The following is a 19,646-nucleotide window of genomic DNA, read 5'->3' as shown; positions in this document are numbered from 1 at the left end:
AAGGAAACTAGGTATGTAGCAATTGTTTTTACAGCCGTCTGTAGGCTCTATGAATATTATGTTACAAAATTTGTATATTTTTCTGACTTTCTGTGATTTTTCTTCATTTAGCCTCCACCTGCAAATGCGGAAGCTGCTGTTGCTTAGGTGGCTAGGTTGGCTAGACATACAAATATAATTAATCTCTAGTCATACAGCGAATAGGGGACTCCCCGATGGCGCAGTGGTAGCGTCGTCGCCTAGTAATCAGGGGGTCCCAGGTTCTATACCCGGTGGATGTACAAGTGGTTCGGATCCCACTTTAAACTGTAGGTCCAGTCCCGATTAGCCTTACTGTGCATAAAGTGGACTTATGGACTTAAAACAACACATCAATCAATCAATACAGCGAATAATACTTATATAATATAATCAGGAGTTATGGAGAAGCAAATTACTTATCAAGCATTTTCTGTTTCTATTTGTTGTGCTGTGGTTAACAATGTGCACTACGATGCCAGTGGTCCTGGGTTCGAATCCCGGACTGGGCGTGTGTTCTTTATGATGGTCCTCTCATCAATTTCACATCATCTTCATCTTCACGATTAGCCAAAAAGTGTCAGAAAAGCGAAGTAAAATAAACCAAATCAATAATTTATATATTTCTATATTACGCCGCTTTTCTACCTTTTGGGTTAAATGCGACGATGAGGATGAATGATGAGCCGAAGGAATGGCGATGGGACAGACATGATACAACCATACCTGTCCAATGTCCGAACCTTGGACCTATGGTTTCGTAGCGTGTTATACTCAGTGGAATTCTTAGGAAGAAAAACTGTAAAAGTAGGGGGAAAAGAAGCAAAGTTGTACGATGCATAAAAAGCCATGTTTAGTTCTTCTAAAACCTTCCAATTATCGAGTTCGTGTGTTAAGTCCACTGTATGCACAGTAAGGCTAATCGGGAATGCGAACCACTATGTGCCTCCACCGGGTATTGAACCGAGGACCCCTTGATTGGAAGGCGACGACGCTACCACTGCGTCATCGAGGAGGCCGAGAAAAACTTACAATTAGCCAGTAAAATTAATATTGAGGGACAAGGCATGCAAAGAGTTCTTTCATTCGGTTGCGCGTGGTCATCACATCGAGTCCCATACGTAGTTTCGAGAGCAGAATTTGCTTCCATATCGCTTTCAAGTACTTCCCAAATTGTCCTCACGATGTTGGAACAGCACAGAAATTTTAGAACTAATACAAGCAGGCACATACCCTGAGAAGGGGCTCGGGGATGCAGTCCTTTCCCGAAATCCTACAAATATCTGATTTTAATAATGTGTAGTAGTAATTAAATTTACTTCATTAACAGGATTAAACATATTGTATATGGTAAGTTGTAATATATCAAGAAATTCATCTTAGCCCATTTACTCCTTCCCCCAACCTCTTCGTCTTTAGATGGCGGCTGCCGATAAGGGATAAGCCACTTCCGAAATCAAATTCTGGCTACCGGCCTGACCACCAGCGATCGAACCTTGAACCTTTCGATTGATTGATTAATTGAACTGGTGGTTAAGTCCACTTTATGCACAGTAAGGCTAATCGGGACTGGACCTACAGGTTAAAGTGAGATCCGAATAACGATGTGCCTTCATTGGGAATCGAACCTGGGCAGTTTGTTGAACCTGCCGAACCAAAGACGAGAGCGTAATTATGTGAGCGTGTGGGAACTTTGGTTTATCCAGTGCCATCATATATTCAGTTTTCCACACATAAATAAGATTAATTTTAAGAAATTAGACGTGTGCATATAATTTGTTATCGTCATCATTTCCCAAGTGAACAATCAGATGCCATAGAAGACTCGGGCCCGCCCTTGAACTAAGAGATACCGGATTCGATTCTGGTATGAACTGTATACATGAGATGCCTAGCTTGAACTCATTACGCACACATTTCATATTTGCACTGTTGCCAATACTTCTAAACCTGGTTCCAGTCCTTCATATCTAAAACCACGGAAAGGGGTTTTATCTACTTCTCAATTTTCTTCCAGCAAATTTACAAATCTAAAGACTAAGAACATTGTTCTTGGTGTATCAGCCATTAAGCTAATGAATTCATTCTGCATTTAGTTTCCCGAATAATGGCTGTGGATTTCGCGAGAGTATATCCCTAGACTGTTGGGTTCTAGAAGAAAATGATGTTCCTTTCCAATTTATTGATTGATTGAGTTGGTGTTTTAAGTCCACTTTATACACAGTAAGGCTAATCAGGATTCTACAGTGTAAAGTGGGATCCGAACCACATGAGCATCTACCGGGTATCGAACCCAGAACCCCTTGATTAAAAGCGACGATGCTACCATGCGCCACCGAGGAGGCCCTTGCTCCTTTTATATATATATATATATATATATACACACACACACACACATACATATATAATGTATGTATACAGTATAGGCCTATATGGTGTATAAATAGTTTGTTAATTTATAATAGTTTGATAGAAAAAATTTAACGTTTGGGCCCCCCCAAACTGATCAACCTAGCTACGTCCCTGTGTAGAACAAAAAATTAATGAAATTAGCGGTGGACAATTTGCCTACCATTATTTTTGCCGTTGACTGTACCTAAAGACTAAGAAAAGTTTTTACATGGTCATTTATTTAATGTTTTCTTTTTTAATACAATTTATGTTTGTGCTAAAGCACTCATGTCAAAAATCAGTGGTGTAGCGTTATAGTACGCCCATAAGCCCGGCGTTCCCTGATTTAAAATTTAAAAAATACGTAAATGCTGTAAATACCGTATAAAGTCAATCTTGACTAATTTCATATATGTTTTACCTTCATGGCATTATAATAGCCATTTATTGCGATCCACTTGCAACGCTCCACTAACACCACTCGTTCCAGCATTTTTTTCAATGCCTTTCCTGCCTGGACGCCGGGCAGGTTCGGCGTAAAGAACTCCATATTCCTTGTTGCCTTTCTGGAGGGAAAGCTTGGATCTCTACAGCACGCGCGCAAATTCTCTCTCGTACGCCAGCATATGGAGCAGAGGGCTACGTGTTTGGTTCATGTGACCCTTCCTGCCTTCTGAAGCAAGACGACAGAGGTAGAATTCCTACCCGGTTCTTCGCGCTCGTGCCACTCGTGCTATGTGATACTACAATAAGCAATATTGACTGACGTAACTTTACCAAACTCAAATATACCATTTCTTAATGACCATTGCATTGTATAATTTATCGCACGAACAGCGATGTGTATTAAAAACTAAAAGATCAACACGGTTTTTGTCAAATAAGTTGGTGAAGTCCTCGTGGTAGAAGTTCAGCCTGTGCCTGCTCTACCACTTAACCCGCAAAACTATTATTTTTTTTTTATTATTATTTTTTCGTTAGTATCTAACTGCTTAATATTGTGTCAATGGAAATGTTTAGCATTCATTTGAAAACTCTTAACATCGAATGGTCTGTGGACAAAATTATTTTAAAATGTTTATCACTATTCCAAGATGCAATAAACAGTGGTCTGAATTCCTAATCGGCACTGTTACGTCAGTAGAGTGTACGATATTTGGATCATCCACTCTGCTTTGCACAGTGCGCCAAGACGACAGAGGTCCCTGGTTCGAATCCCGGCGTTAGCACGGGTGTTCTTTATGGACGTCCCTTCATCAACTTCATAAACATCATCACTCATATTCATATTCGCGATTAACCAGAAGTGGTAGAAAAGATAAGTAAAATAAACCAAATCAATCAGTAGTTGGATACCCCTCAACAATGACGTCTACTGTTGTTCAGAGGCGCTTGTGATTCAGGTAGGTTTTCTAATGGCTTGCGTCATACCGAAAAGTATAAAACACCAGAGTTCAAAACCTTTGTTGCATAGTGAGGCATCTCATTTTCTAGCTAAAACATGCATGAAGGATGTTTTATTGAAAACCCTGCTGACTTCAGGCAAACAAACAATACCTGTGGCGACTAATACCATAAGTAAATTATTAAGCAAAAAAAGGGCCGACCCTTCCTTCGGACTTGGCATTCCCACCCGAAATGCCCATGCTACTTCACTGTCAATACTGTACATGTAACTGATTACTGATTTATGGAATAAAGCAATTATTCTCGCCTTTGGTATGAGCGGTTGAGTTCCGGTAAGCCCTCCCCCCCCCCCAAAAAAAAAATCGGTCCAGCGTCGTGAGGACAATTGGAGAGCTACTTGAAAGAAAAAAATAGCGGGCCCTGGTCTCGAAAGCCAGAAAACAGCGGCGATGGGACTTGTGTTGACCGTGCATCATCACCCAACAAGAAAGCTGCTCTGACAGGCCCTGGTCCGTAAAGGACTTTCGTCATGGATTTTCATTAGGAGTACAAAAGTATTTGGTCAGGACTTATAATAAAAATAAAGCGAAAAATATGAAAGTTGAATATCCAACTTTTATCTTATTCTTTTCTTGCAGTACACTTCATGGTAAAGTTCGATGCATATAAGTTTTCGGTAACGGTTCCTATTGTTTTATGATTTTTTTTTTTCAAATTCTCCTAGCAGGAAGACTAATTATCGTAGAATTTTGGTAATCATTGGCTCACGAAATTTGAACCTTCCTTAAAGTAATGAGCACTGTTTGAATTTTGAAAAGAAATAAAAAGTTATTTATGTTGAAAAAACATCTTAAAAATTACCTTACGCAAGCATGCGAGCTTCCCATTTTCCGTTGACAAGCGACTGTAAGTATCGTAGACTAGTGGGAATGAATGTAGAAGTAAATCGGAACCTTAATAGAATGCATTTAGGGACTTTATTTTAATGCTAAGAGAACAAAACCTTGCGTGCGTAATCTAACTACCAAGGCATATACTGCACAAAAGCTTTAGTAATCGATAAAACTCCACAGCAGGGGTGCCCACAGGGGGGATTATGACGCAGGGTGCGCCATCGAGATTTTTTTTGGGGGAGGATTTTTTCCCTTCAAATAATATAAAATTCAACATTTTTATATTTTTGCCCAAAATATCGAAAGGGGAGGGGGGAGAAATATTCAACTCTTACATATTAGGCCATAATTGACACGTGGGTTCTTGGGGGGATTCTGAAGTAAACGTTGGGGGGGGGGGGCAGTATCCAACTCTAGATCTTAGAAGATTATGGCGGGTATTTTAGTTAGAAGAGGATTGAGCATTAAATTGAGGGTAGTATCCAATTCTTGTGTGTTACTATTGTCTTAGACTGTCGCGGAAATTCTGGTGTGGAGACTGAGAATTAAATTTTTGGAGGAGGCAATATCCACTGGTCAGTATCAACAGTAAGTCTAAAATTGGCATGGAAATTTTGGTGGTAGGAATGAGTATTAAATTTAAAGAGTGAGATAGGAAGCTCTTGATAAAAATCTTAGATGGTCAAGGGATTTCTGTAGTGGAGAGAAAGTTCGAACTGTATTTAGCGATATGGTATCCACATGTTTTCAACCCCGCGGTGGCTCAGTCGGTAACGCGTCTGACTACCATGCTAAAGGTCCCGGGTTCGATCCCCGGCCGGTTCAAATCCGGGAACTTTTCTAACGATGGAAGCGGCCCCGGCGCCCACCCAGCGTCGAATAACATGGGTACCTGGGGGAAACCCTGGGGGGTAAAGGCGGTTAGGGGCGTGATGCTGATCACATCACCCCCACTCACGACCGGATCAAGAAAGTGTGGGGCGTTACCCCCACACCCCCTATACGCCTTCATGGCGTGGTGCTAAGCACAGGGGAGCACTTTACTTTTTTTTTTTTTTTTTTACCTTCGTGCCAAAAGAGAATCTGGAGAAGACTAAATATCTCGGGATCTTAAGAAAGTATTGACACCCCATTAAATAAATATTGTTGAAAGCCTGTTAAAAATGGAAGTTTTCTTGCTCGATGGCTTGCAATAATATATTCCGAGAATGCGTGTTTGGCGCTTTACTGAGGTGAATGTGAAGTTTTATACTATAGCTGCAAAATTTAAGATTTTTATCAAGACAAGCGATATTCTCGATATTCATTAATAACATCACTTAATGCTTAGTGTTGGTATACTGCTTAATTTAAAGCAGGTCATCATTTGAAATGTTATTTGGTTTGCCAAGGTTGAATATTCTATCTTTATCTTAAGTTGTGTAACAATTTGTTTTAAGTCCTACCGTCGTCGCCTTGTAATGAAAGGGTCTCGGGTTCGATACCCCGTAGAGGCACATAGTGGTTCGGATCCCACTTTAAACTGTAGGTCCAGTCCCAATTAGCCTTGCTGTGCATAAAGTGGACTGAAACACCAACTCAATCAATCAAAAATCAATTTGTGTTAAATATTCAAATTGTGAGTTTTATAAACCCACTCACAAACACTATTTATATTCATATTTACATAATTTCATTTACTACATTTAACCAATCAATGTAGGACCAGCTTTAAGTTTTTTTTCGAAAATCGAACAATTAAGACATATGGACAGTTTAACGTGGTATTTCATTGAAATAGGCATCAATTATTATGTATTCATCCGAACTATTTTTTGGGGGATTATGATGAACGATTTCAGGGGCGGTCTTGACTGATGGGCACCCTTGTGAAGGGAGGAGGGACAGATCAAGTATAGTGTTCAACAAAAAAGTAAGGAAAAAAAGTTACTTTCGTAGTATGATGAAATCGCAATAAAACAAAAGGAACTTGGGCCAAGTTTTCAATTAGATTTTAGAAATTGGTCAATAACAAATTTTATACTTGAGCCAAGCTAACTCCCGCCTCCCATTCACAGTGCAGAACGGTTGCGTTGGCAAAATCCTATTTCCCTGATGGTTGCTTCGGGGGTAGGGATTCTAACGTTGCGGCTTGTTGTTGCCCAAACAGGCTTTATTTGAGAGAGGACTTCTTTCTCTTTTCGCGGGCAGTGGTAGGTCAAATCAGCTGTTTTAGTGCAAGTTTCTTCGTAGGTAAAAGAAAGCAGCAAGTACCGTGCCAGAAGAAAGCTTGGATCAAATTTGCGTGCGACTTGATGTGTGCACGCACCCGTGCAAGACACGTTTAATTTATTATCCACATAAGAGCCGAAATGTTTAATAGAAAATGATTATTACAAAGCATCATTTTATCCCCTTACTGCTCCTTCCATTATTTAAATCTGAACAGATAGCAAAATTGCTGCACAGGTTGTCTATTATAGTAAGCTTCATAGTAAACTCAACGCTGATGGTCATTAACAAAGTCTGGGCGCCCGCGGGTGGGAGTCAGGCGGGCACTTCCCCTCTGATATTTCTAGAGAGAGTTAATGTAATTCGAATGATGAAATTGTAGTGATATTTTATAACAAAAAGTGTTATTTTCTGTGACTTACAGGCCGTAAGTTACAGCATCTATTATTATTATTGATTGATTGACTTGCTTTTACTTCGCTTTTGTGCCACGTTTGGCTAATTTTCGAAGATGGGGATGATGGACACTCACAATATCCATGCTTAGGCCTGGATTCGAACCCGGGATCCCTGGCGTCGAAGCATGATGCGCTAACCACTCCGCCACGCCACGGTGTGCGGCTATTATTATTATTACTACTACTACTACCACCACTACTACTATTATTATTATTATTATTTGAAGTAGGGTTACACTTAAGCTTACAGTCTATTTTACACTGATTATCTAGCTATAAACAACAGCTTTTTGTCCTACAATAATTAATGTTCATTATACAGTTATGCAAATTGTATATACACTAGCGGCAGAAAGTTTAGACTCACCTGTAAAAATTTGTAATTCACTGAAAGTAAAGTGTAAAATGTGACAACAGGTGACACTACTGTGCTGGAATTTCACTATTGATATTTATAGAATGTTTTTAAAGCTGTTTTGATATGTCTTGAAAATTTTAATCTATTTATCGAATGATGTTTATGTAATATCAGTGTGCAGTACTCTTCTATAAACTTTTTCGTCAAGTTCTCACTGTCTTTTAATACATTCTCGCTATGTTAATCTTCAACGTTGGAATGATATTACTGATTGTGAGTGGTTGCATTAGTAATATCATTGTATTCTTTCACGCAATGTTGTACACTTCGCAACATCTTATTTGACCGCCCTGAAAAATTTCAAAGTCCGGAATTCGTAAATTTGGCAGCATAGCGCTTCAGAACCAACTAAGAGTAGCCAACTTTGCAACATTTCGTCTTCCTGAATGAAAACGCTCGTATTTTTTTTTTCATTCTTTCACATTCCATAAAGTAAAGATACCCTAAAGCAGTAATAAAATATATGAGTAGACAAAAAAAGGTTAAGTAGAAATACGAATGTTGAAAATATTTCAAGATTCTTCGTTCTGAATGTGAAAATAGGAAAATGTATGTGCATTTTGAAACACTGAACAGGTTCTCATCCACCTGGAAAAATTTGAGGTCACATTTGAATGCAAGAAGGCAAATTTATGATGATTTTATGCGAAATGTTTAGTAAAGACACCTTGCACAACACCAAACGATTCTGCAAAGTGTGTCTTTTCCTTGGTTCTTGGCGAAAGATGGTTCGAAACTCCGGCACAATGTTGCTTCAACTGAGATTAACGTGTTTTACTGAGGTTTGTTTTAGCAATCTCCTGGAGTAGTTGGTTAGGTGACAGCACTCTCGTTTTTTTACTGTTTTCGTCAAGATCGAAACATCGTAGGTTCAAATCCCACCCTTTCCTTATTATTTTTTCCTCTTTATTTACCGAGTACGAACTGTTCTAATAACGTAATTAAATATTATATGATATTACTGTAAATATTTATGCGATGCATGCTCAGTGGCGACGATTGGGTTTCAAAACTGATGGGGCAAGGTGGGGGAGGGGGGAGGGCAAGGACAGTTTCTTTGCCTTGGTAGATAATGTTTAGCATAGTGCTGGGTCATCTGCCCCTCCACACTCCATAATCGTCGCCACTGTGCATGCCTCAAGTAATGCTTCTACTAATGTTTTTAATCTTTCAGTGATTGGTAGGATTTTAGGAAATACTTTTTCTTTCATTCAGACGTTAACACATATTAAAACTTACATGTCAACTTTCTGCATCCGGAAATGCTGGACATAAATCGCATAAATATCAACGGAAATAGTCCTCCTCCGTAGTCGAGCGGGTTAAGGCGTTCACTCGTCTTGAGATCGTTCGCTGCGTAGGTTCGAATCCGGCTCTGGTCGGAATTTATTCGGCCTTTATACGTATAGGGCCGGTGGCAACCCACCATCGTGAGGAAATTGGCGAGCTCCGAATGAGTGAGCGTAACCCGGTCAAGAAGACCTACAACAACGGCTGGGGGTTCGTCGGGCTGATCACCCGTCACCCCAATACTGGTCTAAGACCTCCACGCTACAACAGGTGACGGAGGAACAGTGTGGGAGGGAGACCAGCAGTCGGTAGGTAAGCCAAGGCCCGCCAGGTGCTGTAGAGCTGTAGGGTTATGTTATCAACGGAAATATCCAAGATACGTAGATAAGCATTGTCAAAAAAGATTTTGCAAAGAAGTAGGTTTGAACCCATGACCTTCAATTCCATAAGTAAACGACCCCCCTACTCCAAGCGGTTCACATTATTTTATGCACTCGGTTCGGATCCCACTTTAAACTGTAGGTCCAGTCCCGATTAGCCTTACTATGCATAAAGTTGACTTAAAACACCAAATCAACCAATTCATCTCCTTTCAGAGTGGGCCTTCTATGATATTGTAGTCGGCCAGCATCCGAAAATACAGTTCTGCTTCGCGTATACCAGAGTGTAATTGCGTTTAATATTGTGACTAATTTTACTTTTAAAACTACAGATTAAAGCGATAATAGTGTCCAGAAAAAGAACCTCAAAGTAGATCTTCACGCCAAACGTTTCAGTTAAGAATAATATTATGCTTTTCCATTAACCGTATTTTCGATTCATGGCAAATTTGCTCAAAGGACCATGTCAAGAAATCTAAATATGCAAGTTTTACTAGTAAATGCATTTAAAATGCACGAAACAACAGGGGAGAAGAAAAATAAACCTAAAATATAAGTCAAAATGCAACAAAAACTGTTAAAAATACTGACAAATAAACTAAAAGCCAAAAAGGGCCGAAAAATGCAACAAAAAAATGTAAAATAGAAAGTGTTTTCCGGCTCTAACTGAAGGGAAACGGACATGATATCAGGTTTAGCATTGTTTATAAGGGTCAGAAAAAAAGTTGATTTTTCATCAACTTCCGGACCCTAAGTAGTAATTATGACCATTGAAAAAGTTGGAGGTAACTTACTTAAAATTTTCTTGCTGAGGGATCGTATCGTCCCATATCTCCACTTCATAATAAAGAAAAACATCAACTTCATATTTCGAAAATGACTTGGAGTTTTCCACCACGAAAATATGTTTTTCATGCTTTGAAGTTCGTTAGTATTATCTATCAAGGTTTCAATTGTTTTAATTTCACACATATTTTATATTTCATACGTTCCTCTCTCTTTTCATACAGTCTTTGGAAAAAAGCTGAAGTTTCTTGTCAAACGGGGTCTGGTTCAAATGACTCCTTTTCGCTCTCCTGTTCCTACTTTAAACAAACAACAACATACTTCGTAACTAAACGATTGCTTGTTCAAAACACGGAATTTTTATACAATTTACAAAATATGACAAAACGCCAATAGACATGTTCATCATTTTCCCTTTCAGCGTTTCTCGATTTTATCTGAATTCGTTTCCTCATGAAAATTGCCATGAGGAAATTATAGATATGACATTATGTGTGAATTGGTTTCTTCAAACTGGTAACAAATTTTAACATGAGCTACCTGGAGAAGGGGTAGCGTGCTTGATTCTTACGAGGGAGGTCGTAGGTTCGATTCTCCACCTAGGCAGGATTTTTTTCAGGAGTGTATCGTTGGGTATATCGTTGGTCTCTGTATTTCACGAGAGGAAAGGAAATAGTAAGAGAAAGTTATTTCGATGATAGGAGGAAGTCACATGCCACGTGGAATGCGCAGAATCAAGTTACATAGAGCTAAGTCTGTAATGGTGGTATCGAATATTGCAAAGTTAGTGCGGAAAGTTTGTTATATCTGATACTCGTACTTTCTGTTCAAAGAAGACAAACATTTTAGATACAAAGCAGTGAGGAATTAACGATCATTACGAGGTTTTGAATTTTTTGTTTGTCACTCACTATATAAATACTTATTAGTAGTTTCTTGTCGAATCGGCCTTCGTCGCAATAACAATTTATTTATGTTAATTAGCGATTTACTATTAGTTTTAGACGCATGGTAAGATGGTGGTGAGGGGATTGACAACAGTCATTACGAAGGAACGGACATAAAATTACCAATCTTAGCAATTTGAACTCATTAAACGCTCTCCTTCGTTACAGTAATCATTAATCATGATGTGTGTGTTAACACAACATATGAACGATAACTAAAAAGAAAAGTTTTAACATAAAATCCTGGAAATCTCCAACTTCTAAGGGGAAATATGCGCAGAAGGTACGTCCCTCAAATGTGCATCGGATTCATTTTTTAAATATTCTAATATCAACGGTATCTGTTCAGCAAATAAAAAAAGAAAGAGGAGAGGGTGGGATTTGAACCCGCGACCTTTCACGCTTGATGAAAAATTACGAAAGCAGCGCCTAACCAACTGCTCTACGTTAACTTAATGACGTTTCACCCTTAAAAACATGTTGACGTTTATGAAGACTACCACCTTCCTGAGTTTCAAGCACATTTTCTCGACAAGTCGTGTAAAATAATGTTTTTGAGAACTGTTCGATATTATGCAAGGTATTGTAAATAAAATGTCAAATAAACTCCTCACAAATTTGCTTCTTTCTGCACAAACTTGATGGCAATTTCCTCCAGGTGGAGAAAAACTCTATTCAGTGTTTCAAATCCCCCAAATTTCAAGTCGAGCAAGCAGAATCGTAAATATCCTTCAAGGTTCTTTTTCCGATTTATTATTTCTGTTTGATTGTGTATTATAATAGCGGTTTATAGTTTCTAAGTTCATGGAAAGTGTTAAATTGAAAACCTATAAGAAGAACATGGATTCTCAAGAGATTTAACATTAGTACGCAAGCAGTTTATTGAAATGCAAAATGAATTCCTGTTCTGCCAGATTCAACTTCAGAAACACGAGATTTGGAAACACTTCAGGAAGTAACCTACTTCTCTTCTCGCAAATCTGTTCAAGTATTTTCTCAGCACTTGCTTCAGGTTTGAATATTCATTTTTGAATTTCCAATACAACAGCAGAGCCTGGTTCAGCAATGTACTGTTTTATTTCCGATTTATAGTTAGGTTGATCCTCTGAATGAGAGTTTGCAATAATTTTATTACAAAAACTCTACAATAATGACGAATCATAACCAAATTTTCAATAAATCTTTCAAAACTAGAATATAAAACTTATTACAAGGTAAAATCTCTAGTGTAATCTGTACCGGTTTAAATATCGGATTTTTGCCGATGCCGATGTGTCAATTTCTGCCGATTTTCATACATCTGTAATCGTCTTCGGCACATTCCTACTAAACACACATCAAAATTGTGTAAGCAATATGTCGCAGGAATGGAAGCCGAAGGAGCATTGCAGTCAATGATTTGGCCTTCCAAATCACCTGATTTGTCACCAATTGAGCTATTGTGGGAGGAACTTGACAGGAAGGCAAAAGCAAGGACCCCAAGCTCTGTGGAGGAGCTGTGGCAGTGTCTACTGGAAGCCTGGGAAGGTATGAAAACAGAGACATTAGAAAAACTCACAGCAAGAATGCCACGCATATGCAAAGCTGTCATCAAATCAAGGCGAGGACACATTGACGAACAGGTAGTGTGATGAAAATGCATTTTGATGCCTTTTTTTAACATTTTTAACTTTATGTGGAAAGTTGGTGTCTTCTATAGTGTTATATGTAGGTTGGTGTGTAATATACGCATACAAGTTCAAATATATGCACTATGATGGTTGGTTTCAACTAATAGCATTTTATTTTCATTTAAACTTTCTGCCGCTAGTGTATATGTACAGAATATGGAAATTACAAATGTATGTAATTTAAAAAAAACATAAGTAGTAGTAATAGTAATGTAATAGTATCTAATAATAATAATAAGTAACCCTATAGCGCTACAGCCCAATATTGGGCCCTGGCCTCCCTCCCACGCAGGCCACCAGGGGGGCGTGGAGATCTGCAGCCAGACTAGGGGGATGGGTGGTCGGCCCGACCAACCCCCAGCCGTTGTAGGATTTCTAGACCCGATTACGCTCACTCACTCGGAGCTCCCCAATTTCCTCACGAAGGTGGGTTGCCACCGGCCCTATACACAGGCCGAAAATTCCCGGAGACTGAACCCGGGATCGAACCCATGCCGTCCCGCAGCCGCCGTCAAAAGCATGGTGCCTTAGACCGCACGACCACGGAGGAGGACAATAATAATAATAATAACAAAAATGAAGACAATAATAATAGCACTAATAATAACAATATTAATAACCTAATAATAATATTAATAATAAAAGTTTCTGTGAAGCGCCCCCCCGAGAAAAAGTTCTGCGGGCGCCCTTCCCCCTACGCCCTTTGGCCCAGCACTTCTAAAACAACGTGAAAAAACCAAGCATTCATATTTCCTTGAATGGTACTAACTTAGACACCAAGTCTTTACCATTACCAACAACGAATATATTTTGCAGCCGACGCACGAGTCTGACGAGTCTGGCGGTATGTCTATGGGTCACACCACGTGTTTTACACGAAACACGGTGATCTTCCTCACTCCATAAACCATACAATTCTTCAATTCCAAGCAATTCTGGTAAACACTGATGTGAGATACGGTAATGTTGCTATAACGTACCTTTCCGTTTTCTTTCCTCTTCAACTTCCGTTCAGGAATTTGGCAACCCAACTGAACGACCTCGAGTCTTGATACTCGTCCAGGAACGACTCGCAACTAAGTTGCAGGAAAGAACAACAAATTGCAGTGATGTGACAGCCTGTGTTGTCTTTTTGCCCTTGACTTGTTTCTCTTCGTTTGGCCTTCGTTTTTTTATTCCAGCTCGGAGGAAGACTGATGATCATTTGAACCACTTAATAACATGCATTCCTGGACAAGCCGTCTTACGTAAAAGGCTACTAATATTACTAGCACAATAGCGTTCTTCACGCACAGTTTGTGTCCCATTATACCAACGATTTTCATCATTATCCATACTATGAAACCCATAGATCTGAATCAAGTTGTTCGCTTCAGGCTTAGCAGTGTGCCGGTGAGCGGCGTTCTTTAACGTCATGAATGCGTAAGGGGATGGGAGCGGGGGCCACGCTCCAGGCCATTCCCATACAGAATAAAAATAACGTATTTACTTTTCGAGCAAATTACTGCAAGTCATTTACTTTTAAAAACAGAAAGTTATTTTTTTTTCAGATATTGCTACGTGAGGGCCGGTTTCAGAAATAACATTGTTCTGAGCTGTGAGATTACAAAGTAAGGATCATATTATGTGTCAGAGACGAATGGCTTACAGATGTCTTTGTTGTAGTTCTAGCATGCTTTGGTTATTTCGCTTTTTTATCTCTTGCGTAAATTGCAACGAGATGCCTACTGTTATTTACGAACTGCGATGTCTCTTATTGGTTTCAAATGGAAGTTTCAAATAAGCTGTGAACTGGAGGGCACATGCCCCCAAGCCCCCTATGACGCCATCAGTGACTCCAGCCAACATAGACCACGAAGGAACTGATATGAACTTTGCACGTGATTTTCAAATTATCGGCTTTGTCGTCCAGCCCCCTCCCAGTCATTTTTTTCTATCGCCGTTACTGATGTAAAGATGACATGATGTTATTCTCGGGAATCTTTTTTATTATTATTTTCGAAATCAGACGACCATTGGGGGATTATTGAGGGGAGTCATACGCCCCCTTCCGATTCTAGACGGCAAAAACCAAGAATAAATTGTCATCACTTCAAAGTTGAACGTCATTTTAGCTCTCTTATGCGGACCCGGTTTGGCAACACTGTTCATAAGCCACCACCATCTGTATTGAGGACGTTTTAATCAGCCCTGGCCCAAAACCATGGTAACGGTTGAAGTTTTTGCTTGCGATGACGTGTGACCGGCCAAGTGAATGCATCACTTAAATGTAAAGTCACGTGAAATGACAAAACGACAGTGTTGCAGTATACAGATATTAAACACCAGAACAAGAAAAATGTCTAGATGAGGATGTGTACTACAGGCTGTGGAAGAGGAGATGCGATAGCCACTAACGCCGTCAAACGGTTGGACGGGAACTTTACGTCACATACCATGAAGAAGTAATAGGATCTGAGCTGATTATGTCCTTTGCGATTAGTCCACTCAGAATTAGTTCACTTCATCAAATGATTTACTAAATCTCATCAATTTACATTGTCGAATTCATTATTTGAGGTTTTTTTTTGGTTTAGGTACAACATCTTCACCGAAGAGAAAATTATGCTCATTTCTTTGTTTTCCTTGACCCTGTACATCCAGGGTCAAGGAAGTCAATAATAAGGTGTGTTATATACAGTGTACGTACAACTATAGTTTGAATTGTATCTTCTCCAAATATGATGTATAAAGAAACAAACTGCCGGAGAACTAAGTGAGGTGAGTGTACAATTTTATATTACTATTATAGTGGAACCACAAGCAAAGAAACCTGCGCAGACTCGCGACTCCTGTGCACCGTACTCCAGTGTGGAGGGGAGGGGGAGAGTGGAGCATGCTCTCTTATAGTCCGAGTTGAACGGAAGAGGTGGAAGGTTCTTTTTCTTGTGGTCGCTCTTGTAAGTAAGGGGAACTGTGATTGGCCATTCATCTATTTTATCACTTCTTCATAATCTCAATTGACTTAAATGGCCGGAAGAGCAAAGTAAATTTATCAAATATAAATACAAACACGTACCGTTTAATAAATAACCAAAATGGAATGAAGAGTTAGCAGTTTGTATTTTTATTGCTTTATGTGAATATGTAGGGAAAAAGCGAGAGAGAATTGTACACCAATGGCAAAGAAATGGTAGGCGAAGTATTTACCAGGATTATACTCCCTACATTCCTGCTCATAATAAGGAGTCGAAGGTATCTTGCTTAAGGATCTTTCTTCGATGTAAACCTAAAAGTTGACTTTTCAGATTACGTACATAATCTTCTGGGCAGAAATGCGCACTGCAGATTCTAGCATTAGCATGATTGACGTTAGCGTTTCCACACGAATCCAAAGCTCGGTGACCGAAGAATCCTTTTGAAAAACGTATATATCATGTTCAACGTACTTGGAAGATGTATCTTGTGCTGAACTAAAATAAATAATAATAACAAGTGGTGTGCGGTATCTCGGAAAGTCGGGACCGGGATAGGAAAGAAAAATTCCGTCCCTATCACGACTTCAGCAAATGACTTCCCTAAATTTCTGGATCCCGAGCAGTCGAGAAATACCGAATGGTCATTTCAAAACGGTATTAATTCTTGACGTTTTCTACATTGCAAGTGTCTGGAACTTATCGGAAATTGTTAGTTTTCATTCCAGAAATGCAAAGAAAATAACTTAAGGTGAAAATGAGAATTTGAGATTTCCCGACTAGTCGAGAAATTGCGAATATTTCCCGTCCCGAATGTCGGGATTTAAAAAAAATTCCCGTTCCGATCAAAAATATTCTGTCCCGCATAACAATAAGCACCTATCTATATTTATTTTCAATTTGTCTGAAGCCACAAAATGTAAATGGGTGGAAATGCTCATTTGTGTACTCGATTTCGTGTGTTCAATTTCTGGCATGGTTTCCTATCTGCATAGTGCAACACTAGCGCATAGATTTGGAATTCATTTCATGGATACATTCACCTCTTACCGTCGTTTCGTCATTACGAGTAAACAACGGATTGGCCCAACCTATACTTCTAATAACCTTGGTTTTAATTGTGAATGTGTAGCTAAAAGTCTCCAAAGATTAATTCTATAATTTTGTTGCTGTTGTCCATTCGTCTTGCTTGATACTTGCTTGCATATATCGACGTTATTCTCACAAATAGCTTATTGCATTACGCGTAATTGCAATTAAATCTCGCAAAATGTTCCGAGTAATCTGTGCACGCAACTGATTTTCACAAGAAGTGGAACTCGCATTGTGTTTATTTTTTTCCTATCCCTCGATTCCCTCCCTATTTTATTTTAGTCGTGTATTTACTCTTTGTACAGTGTACTGGTAGACGAATTGCACTCTAGACATGTATTATGCAGCTCCGTTCAAACGTTGAATGCTGACAGTCGCTTCTCTGCTTGTGCTGCTTTTTAGTGATGTTGCTACGTATGTGTTGATAATACTCTGACAGAATGTACGCAAGGTTTGAAGTGTACGTTGGACCAGCAGAAACTTCATTCGTCTGTACAGGTAAGATTTCATTTTTATCCTATGGTTTCATTTCACGTTACTGTACTTTATTTTTGTCAAGATTTCGAGCTGTACTGACATTCGTGTTTGTTGTTTGTCAAAATTTATCGTCGCCATTGAATCATTTTATTTCAGAATGTTTCATAAGTGATTAACGACTGTCAGAAACTAAGTTAATTACGAAAAATTAGGCATATAGTCAAATGGCGGATTAACTACTTTCTCTTGAATCGACACGGGAGGTGGAAGTACAGAGAACGAATATTGTTTTGTAACCTCTTAAGTTGGTTGCACTTGCAATTGCTGGCTACTATACATACCCCCCCTACTCCTTTTTTGGTAAAAAGAGTGTGCTTTTTTCTGACCTTCAATGGTTTATCAGAAATTGGGCTTTGGGAAAATTTTGAGGAAGGATATCACTACGCGCACGCATACACATTATTTCGTGTACCACCTTCAAAAAACATGTACATGTATCGTTCTCTCTTTTTAAGCAGGATTAAATCAGACAATTGAGATTCATTTTCCCCTCATGCCACGGGTAAATTCAACTAATAATTTGTTCATGAGCCTAATTATAATTACCAGCTCATTTAGTCAGTGACGAGGTAGAGAGAAGGCGGTTAGATGGAAACATTCAATTACTTCGTACATCTTTCATCTTCATCGTTGCAATTAGCCTAAGAACGTAGAAAAGCGGCGTTGATATTAAAATAAACCGATCCTACGCTGACATGAAGTGTAAGGTGCAATATCGGAAAGCCTGGAGGTTGCAGTGAACAATTTGCTTATTAGGCAGAATGAATGAAAGATAGAAAACCAATTGTTAAAAGCAAACGTGATTTACAATATTTATATGTAGGTCATGGTTAATATTGCACCGAATTTGATTGCATTGCTTCCAGTAATTTGATATCGCAACTCGAACTTATAATTTTTACATTCTTGCGGCTGTGTGATAAACTTAAGCTTTTGGCAAGTTGCCATGATAAGAGATAAAACCCACAAAAAATGTTATCTCTATCACATACTATTTATCACAACCTCTAAATACAAACAGGACTTTGCTTGGAAACCATGTGCAGGAGACTAGTTGGTTCGACTGTGTGCATTGCATTTACTTCTTTAAAAATGAAAATTCGTAACCATTGTGACATCTAGGATTGAGTAGGGCATATTTTTTTCCACATAATAGCGAATACTCGAATGTAATGTATATATGTAATGTATACAGACTTGGGAGGGGCGGGGGAGGAGCAAGACGTTTTCTAATATGCATTTATGTTAAACCTCTAGATTTGTTTGAAATCCCACCACGTATTTTGTGTTGAAATTAAGGAACATGTAGCCGCTGATTTCAACCTTCCTCCTGTCATTTACTGAGATTTTTAAGATGTATGATTTGTATAGTACTGCACAAACAAAGTAAAATCGTTTTGAGGAACAAACGTTTATTTTCAGGCATATTTATAAAAACCTGTAATTGCTTTAGTTGTAATATTTGTTTGTAACATGTATTACAATAAAGATTTAGATGTGAGTACTTGCACAATTCTTATCGAAATTAAGCTTGATCTGAATTCAAATGCATACAAATACCTCAAGTGTTTGACAAATAGTAATAAACAATTTAAAGGAATTTGGAACTCTGAACCCACAAGGCGACGTTATGTCTAGTCGTGAAGGAGTTTTTATTGCAGCGTGCTTCAAGATCAGATGTCCTAACTCCATAAAAGGCATTGACAATTTCCTTATGAACGTTTTCTTTTAATAAATTTATGGTCGTCGTCGCGATTAACCTAGTGGCGTAGAAAGACAACAAAATACAATAAGGCAAATTCAGTTCATGAGGAGAATTAACACTTCACTTAATAAGTTATTTGCACTTAGGGTGGTTCATAAGATAAAAACTCACCTGGCAACACTTGAAATATCTAGCTGGAGCAAAGGTTCTTGGGAATGTGTTTGCTTGTGTCGAGAGCGTCTGGTACGCCTTGTGCTTCACAAACTCACTGAATGATATAAGTGCTTGCCCGAAAGTAGTACTGCAGTTTTTTGTTAACGCAATTGTGCTTACTCATCGTTATTCGTGAATTGCAGTTTGCCTATCTTCGCACTTGTCAGAATGAACAAACAATTTCGTGTGTAAGCGTTGTCGAAGATTTATTTGCAATCATATCATAAGAGGCTTTCGGGTTCAAACAAGCACATGGCAGTTATCAAAGGCCTTTAA

The 19,646-nt window shown here is 38.9% G+C and overlaps 1 protein-coding gene across 2 annotated transcripts in view; it reads right to left on the bottom strand.

The window, feature by feature from the left end:
• The window catches only part of LOC145993601 (uncharacterized), a 48,128-nt gene extending 28,682 nt beyond the window's left edge, over nt 1–19,446 (bottom strand). The window contains exon 1 of one of the 2 annotated variants that reach the window (XM_083129454.1): nt 19,329–19,446. The gene's annotated coding sequence lies outside the window, so the exon portion shown is untranslated. Of the gene's footprint in view, nt 1–13,849; nt 13,990–19,328 lie in introns of those variants that run through there. The other variant, XM_083129452.1, reaches the window with a different exon arrangement.
• Between the last annotated feature and the right edge of the window lie 200 nt (nt 19,447–19,646).

This window comes from Lepisma saccharinum, chromosome 1 (genome assembly GCF_977018435.1).
Source record: "Lepisma saccharinum chromosome 1, izLepSacc3.1, whole genome shotgun sequence".
In the NCBI taxonomy this organism is placed as follows: domain Eukaryota; kingdom Metazoa; phylum Arthropoda; class Insecta; order Zygentoma; family Lepismatidae; genus Lepisma; species Lepisma saccharinum.
This window is presented reverse-complemented; position numbering and strand designations above follow the sequence as displayed.